Source organism: Rattus norvegicus, chromosome 4 (genome assembly GCF_021556685.1).
Source record: "Rattus norvegicus strain SHRSP/BbbUtx chromosome 4, alternate assembly SHRSP_T2T, whole genome shotgun sequence".
NCBI classification, from domain to species: domain Eukaryota; kingdom Metazoa; phylum Chordata; class Mammalia; order Rodentia; family Muridae; genus Rattus; species Rattus norvegicus.
Genome location: NC_141537.1, coordinates 82,153,532 through 82,174,759, shown reverse-complemented (window position 1 = coordinate 82,174,759; position 21,228 = coordinate 82,153,532). Strand labels below are relative to the sequence as shown.

At 42.4% G+C, this 21,228-nt stretch overlaps 1 long non-coding RNA gene across 2 annotated transcripts; it reads right to left on the bottom strand.

Annotated features, from left to right (window-relative positions):
- Positions 1-12,663: 12,663 nt before the first annotated feature.
- On the bottom strand, positions 12,664-20,445 carry LOC147994854 (uncharacterized). 2 transcript variants are annotated; one of them, XR_015686579.1, is made up of 4 exons: positions 20,386-20,445; positions 17,992-18,058; positions 13,453-13,711; positions 12,664-12,980 (listed from the first exon to the last, which is right to left on the bottom strand). It is a non-coding gene; the product is annotated as an uncharacterized LOC147994854 (long non-coding RNA). The 2 variants fall into 2 exon arrangements; XR_015686580.1 differs by lacking the exon at positions 13,453-13,711.
- Between the last annotated feature and the right edge of the window lie 783 nt (positions 20,446-21,228).

The window sequence follows — 21,228 nt, the reverse complement described above, 5'->3', positions numbered from 1 at the left end:
TCCATGTTTCCTAAAAGGCCTAGAGAGCATAGACCGAGTGCTCTCTTTTTTCCCTTTGTGTTCATCATTTTGGTAAATTACTGAAAAGATGGCTGCCCCGGCTGAAAGTGAGTATTGACTTTTAAGTAACATTTTAGTATTAACACCAACTCTAATACTCTGCTAAGAAGTAAGGTGTTATGTTAAAAAAATATTTATGAGTGACAGGCAATGTATATCAACATTCAATTTTCAAGGAATAAAATGCATTATAATTCAGCCAGCTATGAAGCTAAATCTCGCACCATTTATTTATTTGAACTCTAATGATTCAGGTTTTATCCAGGATTATATTGACCTATGGAGGAACTAATTAGAAAACCCCTTTCCCATCTCTCTCTCTCTCTTCCCTTTTTCAGCATCAGGGATTAAACCCAGGACCTGTATGTGCCAGGTGAGTGCTCTGTCAGTAGGCTATAGCCATTTGCATATTTTTATTTTGAGATTTATCACTAAATCATCCAGGCTGATACTGAACTTGATCTGCAGCCCAGACGTCCTATGCCACAGTTGAGATTATAGGCCTGAGCCACTAGGTCCCCTGGCCAAAGACAGTCTTTTTTTTTTTTTTTTTTTTTTGGTTCTTTTTTTTTCCGGAGCTGGGGACCAAACCCAGGGCCTTGCGCTTCCTAGGTAAGCGCTCTACCACTGAGCTAAATCCCCAGCCCCCAAAGACAGTCTTTTTACACACCGTTCTATCCTTCTATCTATCTATCTGTCTATCTATCTATCTATCTATCTATCTATCTATCTATCTATCTATCTTCTATCTATCTATCTATCTATCTATCTATCTATCTATCTATCTATCTATCTATCTATCTGTCTATCTATCATCTATCAGTCACCTATCTATCTGGTGTGCATGGGTAGATGGGTTGCCCATGCTATGGTGCTGGTGGAGGAGTGAGTTCTCTCCTCCCATTCTGTGGGTACCAGAGATGAAACTATGGTGGTCAGACTTGACAGCAGGTGCCTTTACCCACTGGGCCATCTTGATGGCAAGAGAGCCTTTCTTTATATCTCTGCTGTCAACACCACCATCAGTGAATATAGACACTACTGGCTGTGAATCTAGTGTTTTATTGGCTCTGAGTAATCAAAAAAAACTTAAAAAGTTTTCCTTGGATTACTGTTAGATGTTTAAAAAGGAAAAAGTTCTTATGCTTTAAGTGTATGGATGTTTTTCCTGCATGTACATCTGTGAATCATGTTCATGCCTTGTGAGCTGCCATGTGGGTGTTGGGACTTGAACCCTGACCTCTTAGCATCCTCTTAACAGCCAGCACTCTTACCAGAGTGACCAGTCTCTCCAGCCCCACTGTAATGAAGTTAAACCAGTACCATTGGTTTTTCTTTAAGAAAAGAAATATTTTTAAGGCTTATTTCTACTATGTTACATGTATGAGTGTTTTGCCTGCATGTAAGTCTGGGTACCACATTTGTGTTTGGTGCCCAAGGAAGTGTTGAGCCCCATGTGGGTGCTGGGAATCGAACCCAGGTTCTTGTGCTCTTAACCACTGAGCCAACTCTCCAGCCCCATCTGCCACTTTACTTGGACTCTTCTGAGTCTCTGTCAGACTTCTCTCTCCCTCACCACCCTCAGAACCTTATAGTAAAGCTGAGTGAAACCGGCTTGTTAATCTTTAGCAACATCTTGATTTGAAATTGCAGTCTTCGAGTACATACATTAACAGTGATCTTTAGAATGCTCTGTGTCTTCACATACTGGATTACAGTGTTTCTACTCAGGCTAAGGCCCAGCTCTATGCCCAGAAGAGCTCATCCTAACCTCATTGGTGTTTCTTTTATTTGCATTTTTCATTTTTTATTGGATATTTTGTGTATTTACATTTCAAATGTTATGCCCTTTCCCCCTGCTTCTATGAGAATGACCCCCCTCCCACCTCCCCACTCCCACCTCACCACCCTGACATTCTCCTACACTGGGAATAGAGCCTTCACAGGACCAAGGGCTTCTCCTCCTATTCATGCCAGACAATGTCATCCTCTGCTAAATACGTGGCTGGAGTCATGGGTCCCTTCATGTGTACTCTTTGGTTGGTGGTTTAGTCCCTGGGAGCTCTGGGGGGGTTCTGGTTGGTTGATATTGTTGTTCTTCCTATGGGGATGTAGACCCCTTCAGCTCCTTCAGTCCTTTCTCTAACTCCTCCATTGCAGTTCCCGTGCTCAGTCCAATAGTTAGCTGCAAGCATCCTCATTTGTATCAGTAAGGCTCTGGCAAAGCCTCTCAGGAGACATCCATATCAGGCTCCTGTCAGCATCCACTTCTTGGCATCAGCAATAGTGACTGGGTTTGGTGGCTGCATATGGGATGGATCCTTAGGTGGAGGAGTCTCTGGATGACCTTTCCTTCAGTCTCTGTTCTAGTCTTTGTCCTTGTATTTCCTCCCATGGGTATTTTGTTCCCCCTTCTAGGAAAGACCGAAGTGTCCACACTTTGGTCATCCTTCTTGTTGTGCTTCATATGGTCTGTGAATTGTATCTTGGGTATTCCGAGCTTTTGGTCTAATATCCACTTATCAGTGAGTGCATACCATGTGTGTTCTTTTGTGAATGTGTTACCTCACTCAGGATGTTATTTTCTAGTTCCATCCATTTGCCTATGAATTTCATGAAGTCATTGTTTTTGATAGCTGAGTAGTACTCCACTGTGTAGATGTACCACATTTTCTGTATCCATTCCTTTGTTGAAGGGCATCTGGGTTCTTTCCAGTTTCTGGCTATTATAAATAAGGCTGCTATGAACATAGTGGAACATGTGTCTTTGTTATATGTTGGAGTGTCTTTTGGGTATATGCCCAGGAGTGATATAGCTGGGTCCTTAGATAGCACTATGTCCAATTTTCTGAGGAACCACTCACTGGCATTTCTAAGAACAATGTCACAGCTCAAAGCAAGTAGAAAGACAAGCAGAAATGATAAAAGTGTTTCCACTAATTGCAACAAATAGCTCTGGAAGCAAAAATGGAGAGAGAACAGCTGAGTGAGTTCCTCGACAGTTGTTCCTCCTAAAAGCACGATTCACAACCACTCAGTCACAACGATGGTCTAGTTCCTGAGTGTTCCTCTGAAAATTTGGAGGAACAAAATTGGAGGCTTCCCAGAAATGTCAAGTGGGGAACAGTAGACTACGAAGTGTACAGCATAGAGAGCGAGTGTTAGACAGTAAACTGTGCAAAACTCTGTGGTTTTTCTATTACCTTCTGAGTAGAAGTAGAAGTGAATGTTTCTGGATATACTATTGCAAACAAAAAGAAAATATTTAAAGCCAAGTAGATTTGCTCTCCGTGTACTTTGTTGTGCTAAGGTTTAATCCAGGTCCCGTGCTCACTAGAAATACCATCCACTCTAGTGCTTTCCTGGACTCCTCCACTAAAAAGGCCTTATCTCAGGCCGGAGAGGAGGCTCAAAGATCAAGAGTGCTGGCTGCTCTTGCAGGGGCCCTAACTCAGGTCGTAGCACCCATGTCAGGTGTTCACAACTGCCTGTAACTCCGGGATATCTTATGTGCACACAAAGACATACACAGATTTTTAAAAGTCACTTTTACACTTTCCTTTTTTATTGTAGAATTAATGCTGGGGGTGGGGACTCGACTCCTCTTTCTCTCCTAACTATCTACAGATGATTTCTGCCCCACTTAGTTCCTGAGTAAATGACACAGAAACACTAGATTTTAATAACAAGCAGCTAGCATTATGCTGGGAAGATTCTGAGACTATTCTAATACCCAGGGAAATGCTCCATTACTCCCTAGTGTGTCCCGCTTAAGCTATTTCTACTGTAGCTCTGTGTGTAGCTTCTCTTTCCATGTGCTCATGGGCCATTCGGTCTAATAGCGACCTTCTTCTCCTCCTTGCCCTTTTTTCCTTCTTTTCTCTCAGCCCTGTAGTCTCTCCTGAGACTCCTCATGTGATCTTGAGTCCTGCCTACCTATCCCCTCCTCCCAGTTATAGGTTCTGTGCACATACATACACTCAGACACACATACCCACACATGAACATAAAATAAAGCACATATTTAAAAATGATGTTAGTGAACCCTTTATTACTGAATTTATTTGCTTTCTTAATTATTTGACATTTTGAGACAGGGTCTCATTCTGTAGCTCTGGCTATCCTAGAATTCACTGTGTAGACCAGTCTGGCTACAAGGTGAACTCACAGAGATCCATCTGCTTCTGCCTCCTGAGTGCTGGGATTAAAGGCATGCGCAGCTATGACCGGCCTGTCATTGTCTATTTTAAGGCAGAAAGGTGGTCACTTGTCTTGAAAACCCCTCCACTTCTGAAGCCCACGTGGAACAGACGTTACTCACATCCAGGATCATTAGTGGGGGGAAAACCATGAATGAACTCTAATACCACGCTTATTAAGAAATCTAGCAGGGGCTGGAGAGACGGCTCAGTGGTGAAGAGCACTGTCTGCTCTTCCAGAGGTCCTGAGTTCAATTCCCAGAAAGCACATGGTGGCTCACAACCATCTGGAATGGATTCTTCTGCTGTGTTTGAAGACAGTTAACAGTGTACACATATATGTAAAATAAATAAATAAATCTTAAAAATTAAAAAAGAAAGATATCTAGCATACAGGGTGGGAGATGGTGGTGGTGGTGGTGGTTTCAGTTATGTCAGAAACTGAGCTGGGAGAACCCCTATAACTCAATAGTTCAAAGCCAGCCCGGTTCACAGAGGGAGACCCTGACACAGGAAAAGGAAACATATAATAATCAATCGATTAATAAATGTCGTTTTTAAAAGTTGAGGTTTCTGAGAGACATTTAAATAATAATTTCCATATTTTTATCATTCACATGATATTTTTATAGGGGAAAGATAAATTTAGGAAATCAACCAGTTAGGTCTGGAGAGATGGCTCAGGTGTGAAGTGCTCACCGCTCTTACGGAGGAGGACTTGAGTTTGGTTCCAAGCACCCCTTGGGGCCGCTCATGATTGTCGATCACTCCAGGTGCAGGGTATTTCATACACTCTCCTAGACCCCTAGGACTCTCTCTCTCTCTCTCTCTCTCTCTCTCTCTCTCTCTCTCTCTCTCTCTCCCCCCTCCCTCTCTCTCTCTCTCTCTCACACACACACACACACACACACACACACACACACGTGTGTAATAAAATAAACCTCTCAAAAACTAAAACCAACCACTAGAAGAGAATATAGATTTTTTTGAGTGACTAAATCAATTTTACTCCGACAGTAATGGTGTATAAAATAATTTAATAAGCACACATACCTTATGATATAGCAGAACTCTTTATTTCGGAGGTTGAAATCATGGTCTCTTTACTGGACTGATTCAGTGCCTTCTGCTGAGATGGTTTCATTGTTAATTGAGTCATTTTACAGTAAGACAGGCAGATTGAAGAATGTAATTTACTACTCTGTCTCTCAGCTCATGGCTAATTTTAGGGATATACATACTATTTTTTTTTCAACAGCGTCAAGATGATCAAAGTGACAGCTGTTGCTCAAGCTTTCTCTGGGGACTGAGTGACTTAGAATAATGTGCCTAAAATACCAGTTTTCCCACTTTGTTTGCCTCAGTTATGATCCTTAAGGCAGCCTCAATATTGATCTCTCAGAGCAAGAACACGAGTTGATGGGTTTATATGCCTTTCTAGCCATGACTAACAATTACGGCTTTATTTTAAGTAAGATGACGAGAAGAAGAAAAAATTATTGTTCGTGTTTACCACTAAAGCTTTAAAAAACTTAAAATTAAAACATCGTGTTCTTTCCCCATGAAAACAAACTTCTGCGATTTCACCCTGAGGCTTTGACAGTTAACCACGAACAAGGGTTTGAAGAATGCTCTTCTCCCGGGTCCCTCCTGAGAACTTTGTAAGCTTTGCATGTAAATGCAAACAAAAATGCTAAGCCTTTTGATCTTGAAGATCTGATGGCCTCTCCAAATCTCCAGAGTAAATTCGAGGATCAAGAGCCAGGTCAGGCACACACAGGAAAAGCATGACAGACTAACAGCAAACATGGAATGCCGATTCCCAACGGAGCGCAGCGGATTCATGATGAATTCTAGTTGGAGTCACTAACAAAGAAGGTGTTAGTGGGATAGGCGGGAGGGGAGAGGTGGCAGAAGCCACCCATTGGCTACATTCACATTCATGCTCATTTACATGCTAACGAAAGAACAGGGTTCACTCAAAGGCTTCATTTACTACAGGCCTTTCTTTCTTCCTTATTCTTTTTTTTTTTTGACTTGGTCTAAGCAGAGTGAAATAATTCAATTCTAGTGAGACCTGGGTCTCCAGGGAGTTGTTATCCCAAAGGCCTTTTTGTTCCCCTTGTGTCAAGATCTGAGTGAGTTAGGATTTAGCTGTTGGAGCCCAGGAAGCATCTCACTAAGCAAGACAATGACCAGGACTTGTGGAATACCATAGGTTCACCAGGTTCCTGTCATTCTGAGAGGTGACCTAGGCATTTGCATTTCCTCTAGGGAGTGGGAGCTCGGTAGAAGGCGACCTGGTTATCCCAGGGTCCAGTGTCATTTATTGGCTGATGACTGACAAGGCGCGGCCTGAATCTGTGTGACGCTTCATTCAACAAGCATCTTGGATTTATTACCTAAAGTCAATCTTGGTTTCCTTTTATTTGGCCTAGAGTTTAGCAACAGGAGCATGTAGTGACATATTCCTTTGTTTGCATCTATCAGAAAGAGAAAGGTTTCCTATAGCCTTACACAGACATTGCACAACTATTGGAAAAGTCGGCTGATCATAGAGTTACTAAAATATAAGAAATGGACGTGTCGTATCTAAGAAAGAAGGCAGAACATCAGCGAACCTAATTCTCTCTCTCTCTCTCTCTCTCTCTCTCTCTCTCTCTCTTTTAAGAACTAAACTGAACTAAACTGGTGCTTTCTTCCCTTGTGTTTCAAATGCCTAGAACAAAAAAAAAACTTTTAGCCATAGAAGTTTCTTCTTTGGAACATTTCCCAATACATGTATACAAAGTACACAAACATGAAATTATGAAACTTGAGGAATTAACTCAGTGAAAACCGTGGTGACAAAAAGTCTATACGGTCTGTCTATATGGTAAACACCTACTTTGGTTGTCATCTATAGGCCCCAGTGTCCTAACTGAAGCAGAAACTTGTCCAGACTCAGTGGTGGGTATAAAAGTGACTAAAACCTCTATCCCTACACTGTTCTTTAAAGTACTTAAAGTGTTCTTACTCTTTCCTTCAGCTATAAAACTAAAATGTCCTACAAAATGTCCTTGATAATATCTGCTATTAGCCTGGAAAATGATGAAGACTATTGAGACTCACCTGTAACTTAAATAAGTGAGAAAAATATGTGTGTGTGTGTGATGAGTGTGTCTGTGTATGTGTGTGTATGTGTATGTGTGTATATGTGTGAGTGTGTGTGTGTCTGTGTATGTGTGTGTATGTGTGAGTGTGTGTGTGTCTGTGTATGTGGGTGTATGTGTATGTGTGTATATGTGTGAGTGTGTGTGTGTCTGTGTATGTGGGTGTATGTGTGTGTCTGTGTGTGTGAGTGTGTGTGTCTGTGTGTATGTGTGTGTGTGAGTGTGTGTGTCTGTGTCTGTGTGTATGTATGTGTGTGTATGTGTGTGTATGTGTATGTGTGTATATGTGTGAGTGTGTGTGTGTCTGTGTATGTGTGTGTATGTGTGTGTCTGTGTGTGTGAGTGTGTGTGTCTGTGTGTATGTGTGTGTATGTGTGTGTATGTGTATGTGTGTGTATGTGTGAGTGTGTGTGTGTCTGTGTATGTGTGTGTATGTGTATGTGTGTATATGTGTGAGTGTGTGTGTGTGTCTGTGTATGTGTGTGTATGTGTATGTGTGTATATGTGTGAGTGTGTGTGTGTCTGTGTATGTGTGTGTATGTGTGTGTCTGTGTGTGTGTGAGTGTGTGTGTCTGTGTGTATGTGTGTGTGAGTGTGTGTGTCTGTGTCTGTGTGTATGTATGTGTGTGTATGTGTGTGTATGTGTATGTGTGTATATGTGTGAGTGTGTGTGTGTCTGTGTATGTGTGTGTATGTGTGTGTCTGTGTGTGTGTGAGTGTGTGTGTCTGTGTGTATGTGTGTGTGTATGTGTGTGTATGTGTGTGTATGTGTATGTGTGTATATGTGTGAGTGTGTGTGTCTGTGTATGTGTGTGTATGTGTGTGTCTGTGTGTGTGTCTGTGTGTGTCTGTGTGTGTATATGTGTATGTGTGTGTGTATGTGTGTGTATGTGTGTGTATGTGTGTATATGTGTGTATGTGTGTGTATGTGTGTGTGTATGTGTGTATGTGTGTGTGTATGTGTATGTGTGTATATGTGTGTGTGTGTGATGTGAGATTTTTTTTTGGACTTGTTATTGCTGAATCACACAGTAAAAGTTGACTCATGTACTTAACAAAAATAAACCATTTTCAGTATTTCAGGACTTTCTCAGTAAAGTACTTTATCTACAAAGCATGGTTTGATTGTGTAGATTTACTGAGATACACAGTAGTTTTATTGTGTTCTGGAATACTTGCCCAGTCCTGGAAACACAATGCTCTATTAAGCTCCCATTCTAATGAAAGAAAGATGCGAGAGATAGGGGAAATGGGCAATTAAAATAACCATGCAATAATTCATGAGTGAGGTAAATCTGACGGGAGGCTGAGGCCTTCTGCTGTAGAGATCCTGGGATCTGGCAAGACGGCTTGATAATATATATAAAATATAAATATAAAATAACTTCACGGCAGGTGAAGTTATGTGCTGCCAAGTCTAATGACCTGGGTTTTATCCTCAGGATCCACATGGTGGAGGGAGAGAGACGATTCCCACGAGTGAGTTGCCCTTTGATCTCTGCTGATGTGCTTGCATACACAGATACACAGCCACAGGGAGAGACATACCTACAAACATTGCATGACCCTGAACTACCTCAACAAGCTGGCATTTGAATGAAGACCTGAAGAACGAGATGCTGGCCATGAGAAGAGCACTGTAGGTCAGGGCATAATAAATACAAAGGTTCTGCCTCTCTCCCACTTCCCTCGAGTCTTCTAGAACATGACAGTATTGTGAGATTCTGCTGTGATGTCATTTCAGGAGTCAGATCCAAGCTTACCATCAAACCATGTCGGGACGCACCGCACTGTGGACTTGCTTAGAGCAGAATGCAAATGGATCTTTCCATCTGATGAGAGTGAGTAGAAACAGGGTTGTAGAAGACCCAACAAGCAAACGTACTGGGAATGAAGGGCCAGTACCTTCTCTGTTGACCTCTAACTGAACGCAGCCTCTCTGCTAGCCATTCCTACATAGAAATTCTATGCCTTTGCAAGAATATTTTGTGGTAGACCTCACAGAGTAGAAATTGTACAAAGGAAGAAATATTACGGGGTGTCGAAATGTATCAGAAACCCCTGTGCCAAGATGTAGAACTGACCTGCTGGGGTGGTCTCCAAACTGGTCTGGAAGGAGTGGTGTTCTGTTAGATGTACATCGGGTTTCTCTTACATTTACATTGAGATGGATTTGTGATTCTTCCAGACACCTGTGCAGGCAGGGTGAGCCGCAGGAAAATTGCAGGAAAATCGACTGAATTCCTCTCAGTTTAGTTTCTCCTGGGGACCACCCCCACTCCTTTCTTTCCCTTAAGGCAAAAGGTGCAGTGTAGGGGGAGGAGGGAGGGAGGGAGCAATTCGTGACTTGGTGCCTTTAAATTCCAAGTTCTGCATTTCAGTGATTTCTAACTCAACAAGTATGTTTGGAAAGGCAAGCTGTATTGGGAAGACGGCCAACCCTTTGCCCACTGCACCTGGCCCCTTAAGAGATAATTTATACGTGAGGCAATGAGAGCATTGGAAGTGGTTTTCATTTTGTTTTGTTTTAAAGGTGAAAAATACTTTTTATCTTTGCAGGCATAATCTGAAGACGGCAGCAGGCGAGTTATATGTATAATCCTGCAATTTGCTGTACTAGTTAAACTATTTTATCTGGCCTTTGCAGTGATAAAAAGCACACTACAACAGTGCTCCAATGTAACAACGACAGGAAGCAGAAATAGAATAGAGACAGATAAAATTGGGTAATGCCCTCGCGATGGTGATTTGAGCAGCAATTGCTCCACTCCATTAAGAACAAGAAGAGCCTTTGCAGACATCTCAGAAGAGGCCATAATTGGCTGCTTAGGGAAGCCGGTAAATAGACTTTATCTTTCTGAATGTTCAGATTTATTTCGTGAGTTCAAAGCCCAATTTTAAAATACAGTTAGTGTTTAGCTAAGTAGCACATCCCCCTGCCCCCCCAGTCAGCAAAATGGCTACAAAAGGAATGGTCGGAAACAGCTTTGCTGGATGAAAGGCAAGTTGCCTCAAGTTGATTATCACCTAAGAGTGTTCAAGCTACAAGTCGGGAGTATTAAAAGAAGCTTACTGAATGCTGGCGAGGATGTGGAGAAAGAGGAACACTCCTCCATTGTTGGTGGGATTGCAGACTGGTACAACCACTCTGGAAATCAGTCTGGAGGTTCCTCAGAAAATTGGACATTGAACTACCTGAGGACCCAGCTATACCTCTCTTGCGCATATACCCAAAAGATGCCCCAACATATAACAAAGACACGTGCTCCACTATGTTCATAGCAGCCTTATTTATAATAGCCAGAAGCTGGAAAGAATCCAGATGCCCTTCAACAGAGGAATGGATACAGAAAATGTGGTACATCTACACAATGGAATATTACTCAGCTCTCAAAAACAATGACTTTATAAAATTCATAGGCAAATGGATGGAACTGGAAAATATCATCCTGAGTGAGGTAACCCAATCACAGAAAAACACATATGGTATGCACTCATTGATAAGTGGCTATTAGCCCAAATGCTTGAATTGCCCTAGATGCACAGAACACATGAAACTCAAGAGGGATGACCAAAATGTGAATGCTTCACTCCTTCTTTAAAAGGGGAACAAGAATACCCTTGGCAGGAAATAGGGAGGCAAAGTTTAAAACAGAGGCAGAAGGAACGCCCATTCAGAGCCTGCCCCACATGTGGCCCATACATATACAGCCATCCAATTAGACAAGATGGATGAAGCAAAGAAGTGCAGGCCGACAGGAGCTGGATGTAGATCTCTCCTGAGAGACACAGCCAGAATACAGCAAATACAGAGGCAAATGCCAGCAGCAAACCACTGAACTGAGAACGGGACCCCCGTTGAAGGAATCAGAGAAAGGACTGGAAGAGCTTGAAGGGGCTCGAGACCCCATATGATCAACAATGCCAAGCAACCAGAGCTTCCAGGGACTAAGCCACTACCTAAAGACTATACATGGACTGACCCTGGGCTCCAACCTCATAGGTAGCCATGAATAGCCTAGTAAGAGCACCAGTGGAAGGGGAAGAACTTGGTCCTGCCAAGACTGAACCCCCAGTGAACATGATTGTTGGGGGGAGGGCGGTAATGGGGGGAGGATGGGGAGGGGAACACCAATATAGAAGGGGAGGGGCAGGGGTTAGAGGGATGTTGGCCGGGAAACTGGGAAAGGGAATAACAATCGAAATGTAAATAAGAAATACTCAAGTTAATAAAGATAAAAAAGAAAAAAAGAAGCTTGCTGGGCAGCAGAATTACTAATCAAGACAACTTTTAAATTGGTTGTCATTTTGTCTTCTCCGCCCCCCCCCCCCCCCCCGAACTGAGGTCCGAACCCAGGGCCTTGTGCTTGCTAGGCAAGTGCTCTACCACTGAGCTAGATCCCCAACCCCTTAAAAATGTGTAGCCCAGGCTGGCCTAGAACTTGTGATCCTCCTGCCTCTGCCTCCTTCAGCAAATCCTACTGGCGTGCACCACCGCAACTGGAAAATTGGTTGTCAAATATCAGCATAAACCCTCAAATCACTTAAAAGTTCTTATTTATTTTATGTGTAGGAGCATTTTGTCTGCTTTTGTGTCTGGGCCCCACATTCGTGCCCAATGCCTATGGAGGCCACAAGTGGGTGTCAGATTTCCCAGGACTGGCATTATAGATGGTTGTGAGCTGCCATGTGGGTGCTGGGAATTAAACCTAGGTCTTCTGGAGGAGTAGCCAGTGCTGTTAACTGCCAGTCATCTCCCTAGCCCTACAATTCTTGTAGAATTTAGGACATTCAAATTATATATGCCATGTTTGTGACCTTGAAAGATAAAAAGCGCTAAAAGATCAATCTAGGGTAGCGCCATTAGTGGTTTTCTTTCTACATTTATTTATAACCATAACGGCAATGTGCTCATTTTACATTTGTGTATATATTTTTTTTAGCTGGAACTAAGAAGTGTTTACCCTTCTTTGAATAACCTACTTAATACAATAGCCCGTTCTTACGTTAACTATCTTGCTACAGTATCTTTCAGCATATAAACACTGTTCCATTAGATCTTTAAGTGGTTTTAGGTGATCAATTGGAACAGCTGCTACTCACACAGGCTCGTCTCAGCAGCCAACAGAACAGAGCTCAATAGGGTGAAGGGTTTCTGACGACGTTAGCAACTATCAGTTCTCAAATAGCCATTCACTTTTACTTACCACTTTAATTGGTAAAATAAAATCTCTATCTCTTAAAGACTTAAGAAAATTTCAGACTAGGCATGTTTATTGTAGGCTTAGATATTTCAAAATCTACCTTAATACGGGTTCTTAAATGCTTTATCCTCCCTTCTAGCCCCCTGCCCACCAGAGGTACTAGAAAGGAAAGTTTTATAGGGCAAAGGGGGATATGGACCTGTTTAGAATTAGTTCTTTGGGGAGATTCCATTCTTTGTTGTCAGGATATCAGCAGTTCAGTTCCTCATCAGCGGTAGCAAGATCCCCTTGCAAACACCATGAACAAATCAGCAACAGCAGTTCCCTCCAGAAGAAACCTCGAGGCTCTGCCAATTGGTCCGAGTCTGCAGAAGTGGAAAGAAGCAGCCGGAATATCAAGAGAAGTTCTTCAGTTCTATCCACAAAGTCATGAGGACAAACAATGATCAGCACTCGCAAAAGGCAAGAAGAACCAATGCCCCAGCATTGTCCGCCAAGACCAGTGTCAGCAAAGCCCAGTGAAGACCGGCAAAAAATGCAAGGCAAACTAATGCCACAGCACAGTGCACTGTCTGTTGGGTTATAACCATGTCCTCTCAAGCCTCTGCTCCACCAAAACATCACAAGCTCCTTTTCCGGGCTTCTTCTAGAAAACACCATGCATCTGTTCTCAGCAAAACATCCTCCCATGTATCTGTCTCAGCAAAGCATCCTCTCATAGGACAGTTTCCAGAGAAACATCACATGACACAACTGTGGCCAAATGGTCACAGGACCATCTCCTCAGAAACCAGAAATTCCCACCTCAGTTTATAATCATTATTTGAAAGAACTTACCCAGTAAGGATGTCCCAATCAGAAATCGATGTGAGGACTTTTCTTCTTGGGGGTTGATAATAAATTGGGTTCATATTTTTGTCAAGGATATCCACGATTTTAAAAATTCATGTACTTTCCTAGGGGAAACTGTCACTGCTCAGCCCCAGAGGGAAGCCACCTGTAACACTTGCGGTTACTTCAATTCAGGTTGGCTCTGTCACTAAATCTTCACACAAAGCTGTCTCCTGACTGCTTACTTCAGGTGCTTACCTGTTGGCTGTGGAAAATGAGAATTTATTTTTCTGCTATGCTTACCAGTATTGTCCTTTATTGCTGGAGCACTTCTAGTTTGCAGTTATCCCCACGTAATTACATTGTAACTGTGTTTTGTTTATTATCCAGGATCTCATTATTATGACTACATCATGCTATTCGCAGCTGAGCGTACTGTAATACCAATACTTGCTGTGTCGCTTTAAAAATACAATTTGTTTGTTTGAATAATATTCTTTATTTTCATTTATTTACTTTTCTGCATGTTTGCAACCAGTTTGTTCCCGATCCTTCCTAAGTAAACAGATCTCTGTTACCACATTTGAAGGTTTTGGGGGTGTCCATCTGTGTCTGTAGTAGCCATTAGGATTACTCTTGGATATTCTTCTTCTGCTCTGTTCTAGTTTGGGTCAGTTGTCCTCTGTGCTGGCTACACTGCCCTGCAGGGCAAGGCAACCTTTCCTCATAGACAACTATGACATGCTTTAGTTCTTCAGGTCCATCTCCTTACCAGTTAGCAGCCATGGAGAATGTATAAATGTTATACGACTATGCTCTAGCAGAACTTTATTCATGGAGATTGAAGTTTGAATTTCTCATATTTCTATCTTGGTTAAATACTCTTCCTTTGATTTTTCAAAGCCACTTTAAGTTGTTAAAAAAAAAAAAACCAAAAACTCAAACTACTCTTACATGAAAAACAGGTGTTGGGCTGGAGAGATGGCTCAGTGATTAAGAGCACTGATTGCTCTTCCAGAGATCCTGAGTTCAATTCCCAGCAACCACATGGTGGCTCACAACCATCTGTAATGACACTTGATGCTCTCTTCTGGTGTGTCTGAAGACAGCTATAGTGTACTTATATATAATAAATAAATGGATCTTTAAAGAAAAACAGGTGTCAGACAAAAGTTGGCTTGGGGTACACTTTGTGGGGTAACTCTGCTTCTGTTTTGATTTGGATCCTGAACTTCCGCAAAACCAGCTATTTTGTGTTGTTGGGATTTTTGAGACAGGATGGCTAGTTTAGGCTGGCCTCGAACTTATCTTTGTAGCTGTCATTGAACTTCTTTTTTTTTTTTTCTGGGGCTGGGGACCGAACCCAGGACCTTGCGCTTCCTAGGTAAGCGCTCTACCACTGAGCCAAATCCCCAACCCCTGTCATTGAACTTCTGATTCTTAAGTTTCTACCTTATAAATACCCAGTATTACCGGTGCTGGGCCTCAAACCCAGGGCTTCGTGCACTCTACTGCTTCAGCTGCACATTCCAATCCTGAAATCTATTTCTCATTCCTGTTCCACAGACTCCTGTGATACATCATACCTTTTCTCTTCCTCCCTCCTCCCCTCCCTCCTTTGGTCCCTCCCTCTCTCCCTTCTCTTCCCTCCCTTCCTTTTTCTAGCTATAGTGCCCAGACTGGTCTCAAATTCAGACAGATCTGTCTCAACATCCTCAGTGCTGAGATTACAGACAAGTGCCAGCACTGAGCTTACAGCTTAGATCCCGTCTCCTAATTGCCTCCAGGAAAAAAGTTTAGGATCTTAAATAACAGAAGTTCATCTTTTTGCTTTCACATTTACTTTGCAGACATCATGATCTTGGAGACGTTTCCCCACCGTTTGCTAACTCCCACTGTTGCTACCAAGAAGTCTGATAGTGACCTGATTTTCTCGATGCGTGAACGGGTCTTCCTTCTTTCATCTTTGTTTTTAAATATGATTTTTATCTCATATTTCTTGGAGATAACTTCGATCTAATATGAATTTAGTTAAACAGTTTCTCTCAGGTATTTTTAGACACACACAAAAAGATAAGGAGATTTAAAAGGGAGCGGTAAGTCTGTGGATGAAGCTTGTTGAGTTGGGTGACTTGTAGGGGACACACACAGTCTGTAGATCTGTCATCATGATGGACTGGCAGTATTCCTCAAAAGGAATTAGATAATTCCTGCCTAGAATATTTGTTTCGTTGCTAGCATTCCAAGAATGAAAATTTAAACGAGAGAGAGAGAGAGAGAGAGAGAGAGAGAGAGAGAGAGAGAGTTTTTTTAAAGTGCAGTATAAAAATTTCATCTTCTTGTTTTTTTAGTGTGATAGTATGGTACTTCTACCTCAGTTTTGCCTAGGCTCCATGGGTCCAGAATCCCTGTATTTATCTTCTGCTGGGGAGAAAGCATCCTGCCGATGGGGAGGGTCAGTCTACAGTGTGTGACTGAGGAAGCAAGAACTTTGTGTTAGCTTTGTTGCTTTCAGAGTGTTTTAAATTACATTTCGTTTTTACTGTTTTAGAATTTATTCGTGCATATAATGTGCTTTAATAAAATCCACCTCTTGTTTCCTTCCAGCTCCTCCTCTTTCTCCTTTTCCCTCCCAACTTCATGTGCTCTGCCTTAAGCCTACAGAGCTCACTTCGTGGTGACTGTATGTGTATGGGTGTAGACCATCTACTGCAGAACGGGGAGCCTTGTCCTCTCCTGCGCTACTCAGAAGGTCCTTTTGAAGTAAATGAGGTTGTTCCTTAGAACCCTTTGGTCAGTTTAGGGTTTAGCTCTGTTCACCTGCTTTACTGTTTTTTTTAGTATTGGGTGACATCATCTCTTTTCTCACTGTTCTCTGACTTCACCCCTCTATCACTGTTCTGTGACATCATCTCTTTTCTCACTGTTCTGTGACTTCACCCCTCTCTCCTGCTCTTCTGCTATTCTTTGTGAGTTCATGTTTTACAAACTCTTTTATATCATTAATGGAAAGAATAAAGATGAAGTATTCAGTTTGTCATTTTAAACTGGACTAATTTTAAGGGAGGAGTTCCCTTCTCATGAAAACAAATTAATTTTTCATATATGCCTCAGTCAGGACTCACATGGTTTATAAAGTGTGTCTTTGTGGGAGGCATAAGCTATGAATAACTAGCTTTATCCTGGAGGGAGTAATCATAAGTTTGGCTTCCTGTGTTTTGGGCAGATGCCTGGAGCTATGTGTCCTGAGGTATTATGTATTTTGAATACACAGTCTCTGTAGGCGCTGTTCTAAAGTACATTATGTGCCGTTACAGTGTTCTGACCATGGTCTTGTATCGTTAGTACTAGATCTATCTGGTTCTGGCAGAAACACTCAAGTAGCAGTGGCTTCAGTAGTACATAACTGCATCTGTATGTAAACGAGGAAATCTCTGTATGTATTTTCCATGTGGCCCAAGATGGCTCCTCCAGTTCCAACTAGGTTTTCACACTTCAGCCAACAAGCATGTGTGTGTGCGTCTTTCTTCTCTTTAAGGGTACTTTCTAGAAATTGCATGGATTACCATTTAATACATTCCATTGGGCAGAAAATAGTCCAACACTCTATCTTAGTTACAAAGGAGTTTGAAAATTGTAACTGTTATTGTAAATAGCCCAACAAAAGCTTGTCCTTTTATAAAGGAGTGGGTCTTTATAAATACATGTGCTCTTGGGGAGTAGAAGTAGGACATATGAAGGAATAAAACATGGAGAACCAGGGGAGAGGAAGTGTAGTGTTTTCAGAAGAATGCAAGCGAGAAGAAAAGCAGGGAATGGATGCTAGGGGAAAGTCCTGGACAGAGGGTCTGAAGACTGGGTATTCCTCTTGGTTCTACAAATTCCCTTGTACACGGTCCTCTGTGTGAACTACCTTTTATTCAGTGTGTTGAGGACCATTGAATAGTGCAAAGAGGATGCCCTGGAAGCTGGGGTCAACTTCAAATCCATCATGTATTCTACAGGGTCAACATCTGTGAGGTGAGTTAAGTTTTAGAACATGGGATAAGCTCTTAGTATTCTAAACACAGCGTGTGATTTTGGATTATCTTATAATCAGGATAAACAAAGCTCCTTAATCACTCTTGGCCTTACTTTGCTTATCAGTGGAAGGAGATATTAAGAATAGACTTACAACTCCAGAATCCCACACTGCAGTGCCCCGGGGCGATACAATGAACTAGGAGGAAGGGTATTGCGGAATATTAGGAAGTTGCAAGGGCAACGGAGTATTACTTTACAGCTTTCAGATGCCAGGTAAAACAGTAGCGTGAAATACTTTATAACAGTACAATGTTTTGCCTATTCGTTTTTGGTTTTTTGAGACGTGGCCCCTCTTTGTAGACCTCCATGGCCTCAAACTCAGAGATGCTCTCTGCCTCCCAGGTACTAATGTTAAAGACGCCACCACTCCTATGTTTTCTGATGTCATCTTTTTGTAAAAATAGACTTTTGGGCAATTTTTACTTAAAAAAATAACAATAAAAACAACAAAAGCAACACTACCTGAAAATCAGCAGAGAACGATATGTAGGGTTGTAGAGCTCAATCTGAGTCCACGGTTCTCTATGAACTGTGCAAACAAGCATATACATCTCATTAGGCAATGATTATACTTAATAATTAAGTAAAAATATGTTTTTCTTTTTACTTTGTGTGTCTGTTTAAAAACAGCTCTTATGAAGGCTTATTCGACGTCTAGACCCCCCTCCTTGACCAATGAGACTGAGTGCCTTTAATCCCAGAGCTTGGGAGGCAGAAGTGGTGAGATTATCTCTGCTGCTTTGCTTTAGGAAAGCTCTGGGAAGAAATCACTAAGAGATTCACTGGCTGTGCCCCAGGAAAATTTAAGTACCCTTGATTTAGGTCACCTTTAAGATGTTCTCAAATCGCTTGCTAAATGACAACTTCTAAGTCCAGAGGCATTCTCTGAATATGGTTAAAGGCTGATAGCCTGGACCTGAATGTTATAGGAAGGAAAAAACTAAGCTAAGGGTCATTTCTCAGACCATATCCAACTGATTCTAACAGCTCTCCACAGGACTGCACCCACAGTGTCCCCTGATGACTCTTAGATCACAGTTTGGGTCATCTTGGAGGAGTACGTTTCCTTTCCATTTTCAAATTTAAAGTTGGGTCAGTTAGGAATAGCTAATCCTCGCTGAGGGAGCTGCTTACTGGGTCGTGAGATGAGTCCCAGCCAAGGGACTGAGTAGAGAGTTGTTCTTGGCAAGCAAACTGGGACTCGGGGTATGATTTCATAAAGAACAGCGTTAAGTACTATAGTAAACCAATCCAGACTTTAGCAGTTGTCAAATGTTCAAGAATGTGTGTGAGATTCAAAATGTTGGCTTCCTGTGGATAAAAGGCCCAAATGACTAATCAGAGTCTCTTTCTGGAAAACAAAGCCACTGCACTCATTGCTAGGGCTTTCTTACGGTGCCTTCCCCAAACTATCAACCAAAGACAGGAGCCCAAAGTCCTCATCACAAACAACCAACCAAAACTCTGAGAAAGTCATCAGCCATAATGTTCAGCTAAGCTGGCTGATTAAAAGGAGAAAGCTGTGTTGATATCGAGAAGCTCGGGACGATTTAATGAGAATATTAACCACAGGCTGTAAGTCTGTGCGGCATCCCTTGCGAGTTCGGGTCCTCAGCGCCCGCATAAAAGCTGGGTGCAGTGAGTAGCCAGGTATGGAGGCACAGAGACAAGAGGATCCATGGGGCCCCTTGGCCAGACCGCTCGCCCATCTCAAAAAAAAAAAAATGAGGGTGATGGTGAGCTCTGGTTTTTGCACATGTCTATGCACACATGTGCTTTGGTACCCCCATGCACACATGCACACATGCACACACCCACCCCAAACATACATATATCTCACATATACACCCAAGTTTTGTTTTAGCAGAAAGGAAAACTGCTGTATTTGTATGGGCTCTTTGTGTTTTCCGCCCCAGCTATGAATCTTTATCATTGACCGTCCATGTTCTCTGGTTCTCTCTTCCTCAACACACTGAAAATGATATTGGATGTATATGGTGCCTACCCCATAGGCATGTCCAGACTTTTTGTTTCTTAGTTCCCAGAGACTCACATCTTTTATTTCTTGTGTGCATGTGTTCCCTACCCTTTTAAGTTTATTTTTCTAGAAATTTCCTGTTTAGATTTAGAATGGACTCTAAAATGCTGCTGAGTATTCAAGGTCAGATCCAGCCACAACAGAGCCTGCGTAGGGGGGTTGATGCCTGCCTGGGGTGACAGTCCTGCACACAAGCCACACCATGTCTTGCTGTGCACTGATATGCTTTTAATTCTAGGTTTTCGGGATGGCAGACGAAATTACTAGGTCAGCGATTTGAGGACCCCTTCACGATGGGGCTGCCTCTGCCTCCCTTCCCCCACTCATTATGTTTCCAACTGCCTGTCACTCCTGACCTTAATAATAACCTCATATCCTCAACAGTTTGGCAACACATAAGAATGAATGTTTCCAGAAAAGAAAAAATCGGTACATTCTATCTCCCCTACGCTGCTCCCAGTCCAAGATACATTGTGAGCTGGAACTAGTTATGCACAATTACTGGGCCGCTGAAAGACAGTACTGTAGAATAAGGGTAAACCCGACTCTAATCCTGGAGCTTTGCAAGAGAGGAGAGTAAGGCCTCAGTGTACATAAGCACGAGTAGGGAAAAAGTCGTAATTAACAGCCAAGGGTGGGTTACACCACAGAACGCTGGGACGCCCTGCTGGAGCTAAAATGGTGTTTAAAAGCCAGCACATTTGCTACAAATACCACGGGCTGCTTTCTGACAGGCTCGGTACACCCTTGGGTTACACATCCCAGGAGACCGGCTCAGCTCATGAAAGCTCTGGCGCCTTGGGATTAATCAAACTCACATCATCAGATGAGCAAGGCTCCGTGGTGCGTCTTCTCTCAGTGATTTGCCTTCTTGGCTTGCTCACAGGGGCCTGCCTGTTTTCCCTCATTCTCTGCTGGGTCTTTAGACAGTGCTGTCTTTGACAGCAAGCTGGGTACGTCACCAACTGCATGCTGATGAGCTGGTCTGCCTTCTTCTTTCTAAACCAGGACAGCCATGGAGTCTGGAAAGGGACGGGGTGGCGGGTATGTCACCTCCCACTGCCCCTTGCTCTGCTTTTGTCTGAGACTTTTTCCGTTTTCCACCCTCTCCTCATCTGTGTCCTCAATTTAGGACACTTCCTCTCCTGCCTCTTTTCCACCAGGAGCGTAACTGCTCCATTGTGATGATCTTTGGCTTGCTTTCTTGCGTGTTGTTACTGATCCTGTTCTGTTCATTTTCCATAAGAAAGTAGGCAAGCTCAAAAAAAAAAAAACCCAAAACAACAACAACAACAAAAACAACAACAACAACAACACCAACAACAACAACACCCAGTGTACTGAATCCACCCACTTCCATTCTTAGACTAGAATCAACGTTTACAAAGTCAATTTTCATATAAGGTAATAATAATAATAATAATAATAATAATAATAATAATAATAACCCCAAACAAACCTATTCCCAAATTTGTCTGAGGACGACATTCCTCAACCCTCAGGAGAATGTGCTTTGCCGATCTTTGTAAGGACTGCATGCTCCCCTTGCTGGGTTTTAGATGATGACTCCCCTTGGTTCCAAAAGACTTGAGTGTGTCCCCATCCAGCCTTGGGAACATTTTCATTTTCTATTTCTCTACAACTGAAGTTATAATTAAGCT